The sequence below is a fragment of the Gavialis gangeticus genome, unplaced genomic scaffold, assembly GCF_001723915.1.
Source record: "Gavialis gangeticus isolate Ggan-Ray unplaced genomic scaffold, GavGan_comp1, whole genome shotgun sequence".
Lineage (NCBI taxonomy): Eukaryota > Metazoa > Chordata > Crocodylia > Gavialidae > Gavialis > Gavialis gangeticus.
In genome coordinates this window covers 12,407,281-12,415,070 of record NW_017728996.1, presented here as the reverse complement: position 1 = coordinate 12,415,070, position 7,790 = coordinate 12,407,281, and positions in this window count along the sequence as shown.

The following is a 7,790-nucleotide window of genomic DNA, read 5'->3' as shown; positions in this document are numbered from 1 at the left end:
GCAGGGAGGTGGCAGTTCTGGTCCTTACTGAGGAAGACAGAGGCAAAGAAGTTATTAAATATGTTGGCTTTGTCGTCTGGCGTGACAACCAGATTCCCCGTCTTGTCCTGCAAGAGCCCCACATTTCCTGGGGCCTTCTTTCTTCTCCCTATGTACTTAAAAAAGGACTTCTTGTTGTCCTTAATCTGGGAAGCCAGCCCCTGTTCCATCTCTGCCTTGGCCTTCCTAACCATCCCCCTACATCCCCGAGCAACTGCTGAATAGTCCTCCTTAGTGATAACCCCTCCTTTCCATGTTCATTTTAGTCAGTCGCAAGGACCCAGTATCCTTAATGCTACAGGGTCAGAGTGTGAGAGAGAGATAAAAATCAGGAGAAACTGAGGTTGAAAAGCATTTTGCCTTCCTTCTTCATCCGTGCACCTCAATGTTTTTATTCCTTTTGTCCCCTTCCCCTGCTCCACTGTTCCCTCCTTACTAAGTATTTTTAAGAGGAGTGCCTAGCTTGAGTTCTTATGTGTTCCTTATTATCCCAGCTTCTGAGCCCCTATGAATCATTTTAATGATTCATCCTATTTATATGTAATTCCCCAGCCATGTCAGGCAGAGCAGCACTATCATTCCCATTTTATAGGCAGTCTTGAGGGACAGGAAGACTCAAGGACCTACTTTAGGTGACAGAGGGAACCTGTGGCAGATTGGATACTTGAGCCCAGCGCTCCAAGTAAACCTTTAACAACTGGGCTAATCTTCCTTTATGCTTTGCTGGGCCTTCTCTACCCTGCTCTTTTGTTAATACCCTGCCATGTGCTGAGGAGGTATGTAGGCTTGGTCAATTGCCATCGTCCCTACTCTGATTTTATGCATGCCTCCCTCACCCCGAGACCTGCTTCATCAGAGGCAAACCAAAAGCAACCTTCATATGGCCAAGTCAAAGTTGACTGCACTGAACTCATACTTTGTGATCTGGTGTTGGGTTTTGTTGGCTCTGGGTTAGATCCCAACAGGAGAGGAACTGTTGTTCGCTTCTGGTTGTAGGTGCAGCCCAAGACGGCTGAAGCACAATGTGGTCAGCTGCCTTCATGAGCATTGCACATTAAGCAGATGTCTTATGAGAACAGGTGGCAGAATTTCAGTGTCATCAAGGCCAGCCTGAGAGCTCGCTCTGATGCCAAATGTAACCTCTCCCGATGCCTCCACAAGACTGAGATCCAGCACCCAACTCTGGCAGAGTGTGTTCTGGTAAAATTTGACATTGCATTCTTCACTGCGATCATCAAAAATGTTTCATGTCACAACAATTAACCATAACATCTCCTGCTAAAGAGGACTGGCATGAACTCTCTGAAGAGCCCATTTGTACCCTTGATCTAGAGAAATTACTGTGGAGAAATAGAAATAATTATTTTCTCCCCCTCCAACCCAGATGTGGGATCGGTGCCTTGACAGCTCTTCCTGTCCAACGCCAGCCTCGGGAGTAAAACACCAGTATCCGGGGAAGGATTTCCTTTTTGAAATCAACAAATTCTAATTGCCAGTCATGCAAATAAATATCCCATGTTGGAACAATGTCAGAGTCCATCAGGACTGAGCTGTGTTAACTCACTAAGGACCCCTTCAGCCTATGATTGCAGATCAGACTAAATGAAAGTATGTCACGGAGGGGGTCTCCACCCAATTCCAATACTTGAATTCTAATTGCATATATATTAATTGGCCATGCTTATTAAACACAAGCAGAACACTTTCTCTACCTGAAAGTGAACTAAAAATCCAATTTGAATAAAGAATTGCAAATACCCTGTATAAAAGACTGTACACAAAACAAACCAGATGTTTCAAACTGCATATAGAAAGCTTTACAGAGCAGCTGGGAGATTTTTTTTTTCTTCCATCAGACGCTGGTGAAAGAGATGCATTGCCAGCATGCAAAACTTCTTCCATTTTTAAATACTCCTATAACTGCTTTTTATCCTTTAACCAAAGGAATATGGAGTTAAAAATATGGTGAGCCGGGGGGGAACAATGATATTGGTTAAAGTATATAAAGGTCATGGGGTTTGTGGATGGGTGGGAGAGTAGAGGAGGATAGAGGTTATTTTTACCCATAAAGCTTTCTTATTTACTGCAAGGTTGTGAAGTTTGGAAAAAAAAATACTAATAAAATTTATTGCCAGGGGTTGTAAGAGGATCATACCTTGGTTCTATTTTCAGCTCCAAACAGATTATAGGACAATGGAGCATAAATGGAAATTAAAACAGATTTAGAACAGACGTTAGGAAGCACTTTTTCACATCAAGGATAATAAATGTGCAGAATGGCCTATCAGGCAAGGTTGTAAAGGCAAAGACACTGGGATCATTCACGCAACAACTCAGGAAATAGAGCACTAAAATGGAATGAGCCTGAATCCGTCTCTCTTTGGATGTCTGAGGTGGCTTGAGCTTGCGCGTCTGTTTGTTTTAATGATGCTCTCCACTGTAACTGGGAGTTGCTGAGAGAGAGAGGTCTCAGCCTTCATGCGAGGTGGAAGGTGCCTCTTTATTCCCTCTTCAGGCACTTATATCATAGGTAGCAGTCTGTGTGGAAGGAGAGAATAGCTTTCAGTGGCATATCATTACTGAACCGGGAGCGGGTGCCATTCATATCCCTCTTCAGTGTGTCAGTTAATAGGAAGGCAGGAGTGCAAGACAATAAGCAGATGGCTTCCTCCCCCAAGCAAGGGAGGACCAGGGAACATATTGCCACTGAGACATCGTGGCCGTGTGTCTATACTGTCCCCATGTTGTTCCCTGGGACCACCACCAGGGCACATGTCATCTTCCCATTTTGCAGACCAATCACAAAAGGCCAATCCCACCACCAGGGAACATATTTCACAGGCCAATATGCTCAGTGCATGCCAAGGCTCAGACTTAAGACTCCAAATCTGCCCTACCCAAAAACCATGTGTGAAAGAGAGAGAGCCTGAAAACAACACTGGGGCACGTGCTCAGGACCATTTGAAGACAGTCATACTACTTCATCCCTGGGGTCCAGTGCATGCAGAGTAGAAACAAGTGGATGGGGTGGACTGCTTGGCCTCCATGCAGAAATCAGCCTAGATGTTGTGTAGATAAGCCTTATAAACCTCAAGATAGTCCCTGATGTTTTCTAGGCAGGGCATTGCAATTATGTGCTGTACCTTCCTCAGGGCAGGTTATTAGCTGACCATCTTACTCTTGAACAAGGCTAAGTGGTTCCCCTTGGAAATACATACATCCCATTCCACAAAACTTTTGCTTTGCAGGATGGCAGAAGTAGGTGATAACATCAAAATGCAACACACCAGCAATTCACAGTTTCTCCCTTGCCTTTTCTAGGCCAGACTGTCAGAGTATATCCAAGGGATTCAAATGCCTTAGTTATACTCACAGAGCCCCTTTGAAAGAGGAAAATATTACATATGGCAAAGCAAATTAAATAACTTGGCTATGGCCACAGAACATGTCAGTGGCAGACATGTTACTGGCTACATGCTAGACCACAGAGTTTCATATTAAAAAAAAAAAGAAGATTGGTTAAAAAAATTCCATTACTCCCAAGCTAGCAAGCATCGCTGTGCAATCACATGTGTGATATTACTTGATTTGTTTAGGATATGGAATAATAGGAAGCTTGTTTATAGCGAAGGCACCTTTATTTAAGGCCTAAAATAAAATTACTGTGAGCTGCTCATACTCAAAGATGTGAAGATGCCACAGGAATGCTTAAAGACAGAAGGTGTCAGAAATCCACATAATTCAAAGGCCTTTAAGGAAAAAAGGAGAAAGGAGTCCTGTAAGCCTGAACAATGTCATTTTCTAGGTTCTTGTTTCCTCAATGCTTCCATTTCTCATAGCGGAAATAAAAACATATTCGGGAGATCAATAATTTAAAAAGGAGGCGTTAAATACTTTTTGAGGTTGTGTTTAAGGTGTCAGGCACAATATCAGACATCCAGCATAAATCTGGTACCTCTCTCATGACTTTATTACACCTTTGAAATTCAGGATAGTTATAACAATTATCCCAGAATCAGAGATAAATGTATTGTCATAATGATAAATCAGTTACAAGTAAAATAAACGAAATTACCTATCAGCTGTACCTTGCAAGAGGAAAAAATATCCATATAAAATCAAATGTTCCTATACTGACTTTTCCAACATGGATCAATATGATATTCAAACCATGTCTGTAGGAAATCAAGCCTTTTACTCCACATACAATAAGGTATCTTAGTTCCAGGATCTGAGTTCACTGAGAACTGTGATATTAGAAAATGGCATATCATTATATCTTGTGTCATTATTATATAGCATGAGGTTACCAAGAAGGTAATCTGAGCAAATGCCTAAGGCCATTTCTAGTCTTCTGCAGCTTAGCAGAACCACAACCAAATAACATCTGTTTCACTCTGATTTCCTCCCTGTCTCTCCTATGGTGTTTGTGTAAGTCTTACTAGCTTCTAAGAGATGCCCATTTGATACGCCAGTCTTGCTCATAAATGAAGTGAAATAAGAAGGGGTGGGATATTAGAAATGATTAGGAGTACAAACAGATACACAATCTGCACATTCAGCTGCACTTATAGGCTGTGAACACATTTGCCATGATTGCGCTGTTCGAGTTGAATGAATGTCCAGGTTGGTTTCATCACAAGATTTCCAAACCCTGCTATAGTCACACTGCACAACTAAGTGTTTTAAGAAATCAAGCATTAAACACTTAACACATGTTTCAGGTTTTCCGCCTTAAAAAAAAAAAAAAAAAAGCTGTATCATTTTTGCAATGAAACCGGATCATATTTTATCCTCTGGGTTAAATATCTATTACCATAAAGCTAGAGTTTAGAGGAGTCATGCCCTGCTAGTAACATTTTAACCAAATCGGGGAGTCACTATAATGTAGAGTCATACTATAGGCAGCAGACCTACTGCATTGAGTGGAGCTGCTCTTCTGTCTGCTAGCTCAGGACTTACGCTGTCAAGTGCTTTGGGCACATGAGGAACATGAGGAATCGGAAGGTCTAATCCTGACTCTGCCACTGACTCCCTCTATGACTTAGGAATGAAACACGATTTCCTCTTGGCTCACGGTGTCCCTTTTTGTCAAAGCTGAACTCACACAAAGGCTGATGTGCGTAGGAGGTTTGCACTACCGTTGCAGTTGCATGTGCCATCCCAAACAACTCTTTTAGTAGCTCTGCTTCCTGCAGTCCCATCACAGCATCTGATGAAGCAAGCCTTCTGCTTGCAGAAGCTTACACTGCATATTGCTGATTTAGTTAGTTTATAAGGTGCAATTCTACCTTGTTTTCTGCCTGACTTCAGACTAACACAGCTAACTACTTGTCTATCCCAAACAACTTGCCACTTCTTAAATAATTCATTGTAAAATACACCTACCTTCAATATATGTCGGTGATGGGTCATTTCAGGTTGCAAAAGAAATACGTGAAAGTCTTGGGACTGTGGGTGGTGATTACAATGCCGGGCTGACAAGCAGGAGTTCTGGATTCTACTCCTAGGTCATCCACAAGTTAGCTTTGTAATTAGCACCACAACATCTTAACCAGAAAGTTTGTGAACACAAGACTGAAAACCGTTGACAGGGTAAATAAATGCACCTGAACTCTGATTCCAGAGTTAATACATGTGTTTTCAAAGGGATAGTTATAAACCATTCAGTTATGCAATGACCCTTTTGTGCTGTTCAAGTGCTAAGACCATGCCTATCACTGTGGCATCCAAACGCCATCCAGAATTAGAAAAATAGGTTAATCCCTATAAATTGTGATCTCCCCCTTCATGGCGATTAGTTATTCAAAAGACACATCCAAAGTATAATTAAACTGTAATAGAGTTTTAACGACAGTGTCCTTTCAGTCACTTTATGATAAGAGACAGGCATAATACCTTGCTTTCCCCCCAAATACCCCTGAACTTTGGCAGCTTAAATACAAATGAACTTGAATCCAAGCTGCCCTGAATTTGGTGGGTCAGTTTTGCAAAACCAAAGAGTGCCTTTCCCACCCTATCATGATCTACAGCTATTTCTAACAGTGACCTAATACTTCTGACTTATTTCTCACCACAGTTTACAGAGGAATGAGCTAATAGTTGTTGCTATATCGGACTGTGCAAATTGATGGTGATAATATACTCTCTAGGAAGGGTCCATACACATAGGTAATTCAAAATATCTTGTTAAATAAATATTTACAATATTTCTGTTATTTAGCCTATAAACTGTTTGGTGTGAAGAAGCTTTCTGACTGATTGCTGAGCGTTCCAAAGACTTACTCTAGATTAATCCATGTAAACCACACCACCATGCTAAAAATTGCTATAGTACCTCCTGGCTGCCAAGTCCTTATCCGTCCCGAGTAAAAAATACTGGACATATTTTCCTTTGTAATAAAATCTCTTGGTAAAAGCAATAGAAAAATACTAGTCCAGAGCATGTGATTATCTTTGGGGGAGGGAAGGGGGAATCATATCCATGGGATTCAGGCAAAGTTGGCTACTTCCTGTAGCTAAAGGTACAAGAGTTGTGTGATCACCTGAGACACAGAAATAGTGGGAATTTGACAACAGAGAGAAAGAAAAGTTCTTCATTAAGAATCATTTCTCCCAGTAGTTTCTATTTTGGTCTGGAAAAAAGGCCAGACAACAACAGCAACAAAGCCAACCATACCGCTCAGCTTCCCATGTCTCTGCATTTTCAAGACCATTGGATCAGTGCTGAACAAGGATTTCAAAATAGCCAAACTAATGAGACAGCATAAGGCAATAATAATGAGGCTATGGTAGGGCAGACTCTTTTCATTCCTAAAGATTTTTTTTTTTTTCTGAGCAAGCCAAGTGTCCTGGCATGAGACCCAGGAAGCCAGGATGCTTTTCATGCTCACAGGGTCAGCTCTGCGTGCGCACAAGCATGCATGCGTGTGTCTAGGTTTCACACTACACCTACCCACCGACATCCAGGAAACTGCAGCACCTTATTTGGCTCTTGAAGCTCAAACTTCTTGATTATCCACCAGGGGGAGCAACTCACCAGCACAAAATTATCCTTTCCCAGACAAGTTGCAGAATTCACTTGGAGCTCTCAATTTACACAGCTGACAGCAACCTTGATTTTTATCAGTTCTACTAGATTTGAGAATCATATACCCATTACTGATTTTTCATGCCTTAAGACACACTGGCTGTGTGCGTATTTATGCAAAAGGGGTGGGGTGGGGAGTGTTAAAATGGGTAGCAGTCATTTTTAGCAATTATTCCTTTAATAAAAAGGCAACATTCACGTTCCCAGCCTTACAACAGCTGCTAGACTAATTATTAGGATGCAAAAAAAAAAATGATGGATTTACCAAAGCAATCAACTGAAGGCTTGTTCTGTTGGTACCTAGCAGAGGGGACCTGAGGGTTGGTAGGGAAGTGAAGCAGAGAGGAAGGTAGTTGCAGATTTGCCTGAAGTGTTCACATGGAGCTAACTGGCTGCTATTCAAGCCTCCCTTCCCCATCGCCAGCCCCAAGAAGCCGGGGAAGCAAAAACAGCTGTCAAAGAAGGTTCAATGTTATTGATAAGCCCTTTATGTCATCTGAATCCTCTGTACCGGCAAGTCCAAACAAAACAACTCAAAATCTGCGTATCAGTGGAAAAACATGTTGGGCTGCATGTGGAATAAAGCAACAAGAAGTGAGTGTGAGTGTTACAGTCACAGTAGATTTTTACAAATGACTGTGCAATCCACTAAGGAAATGCC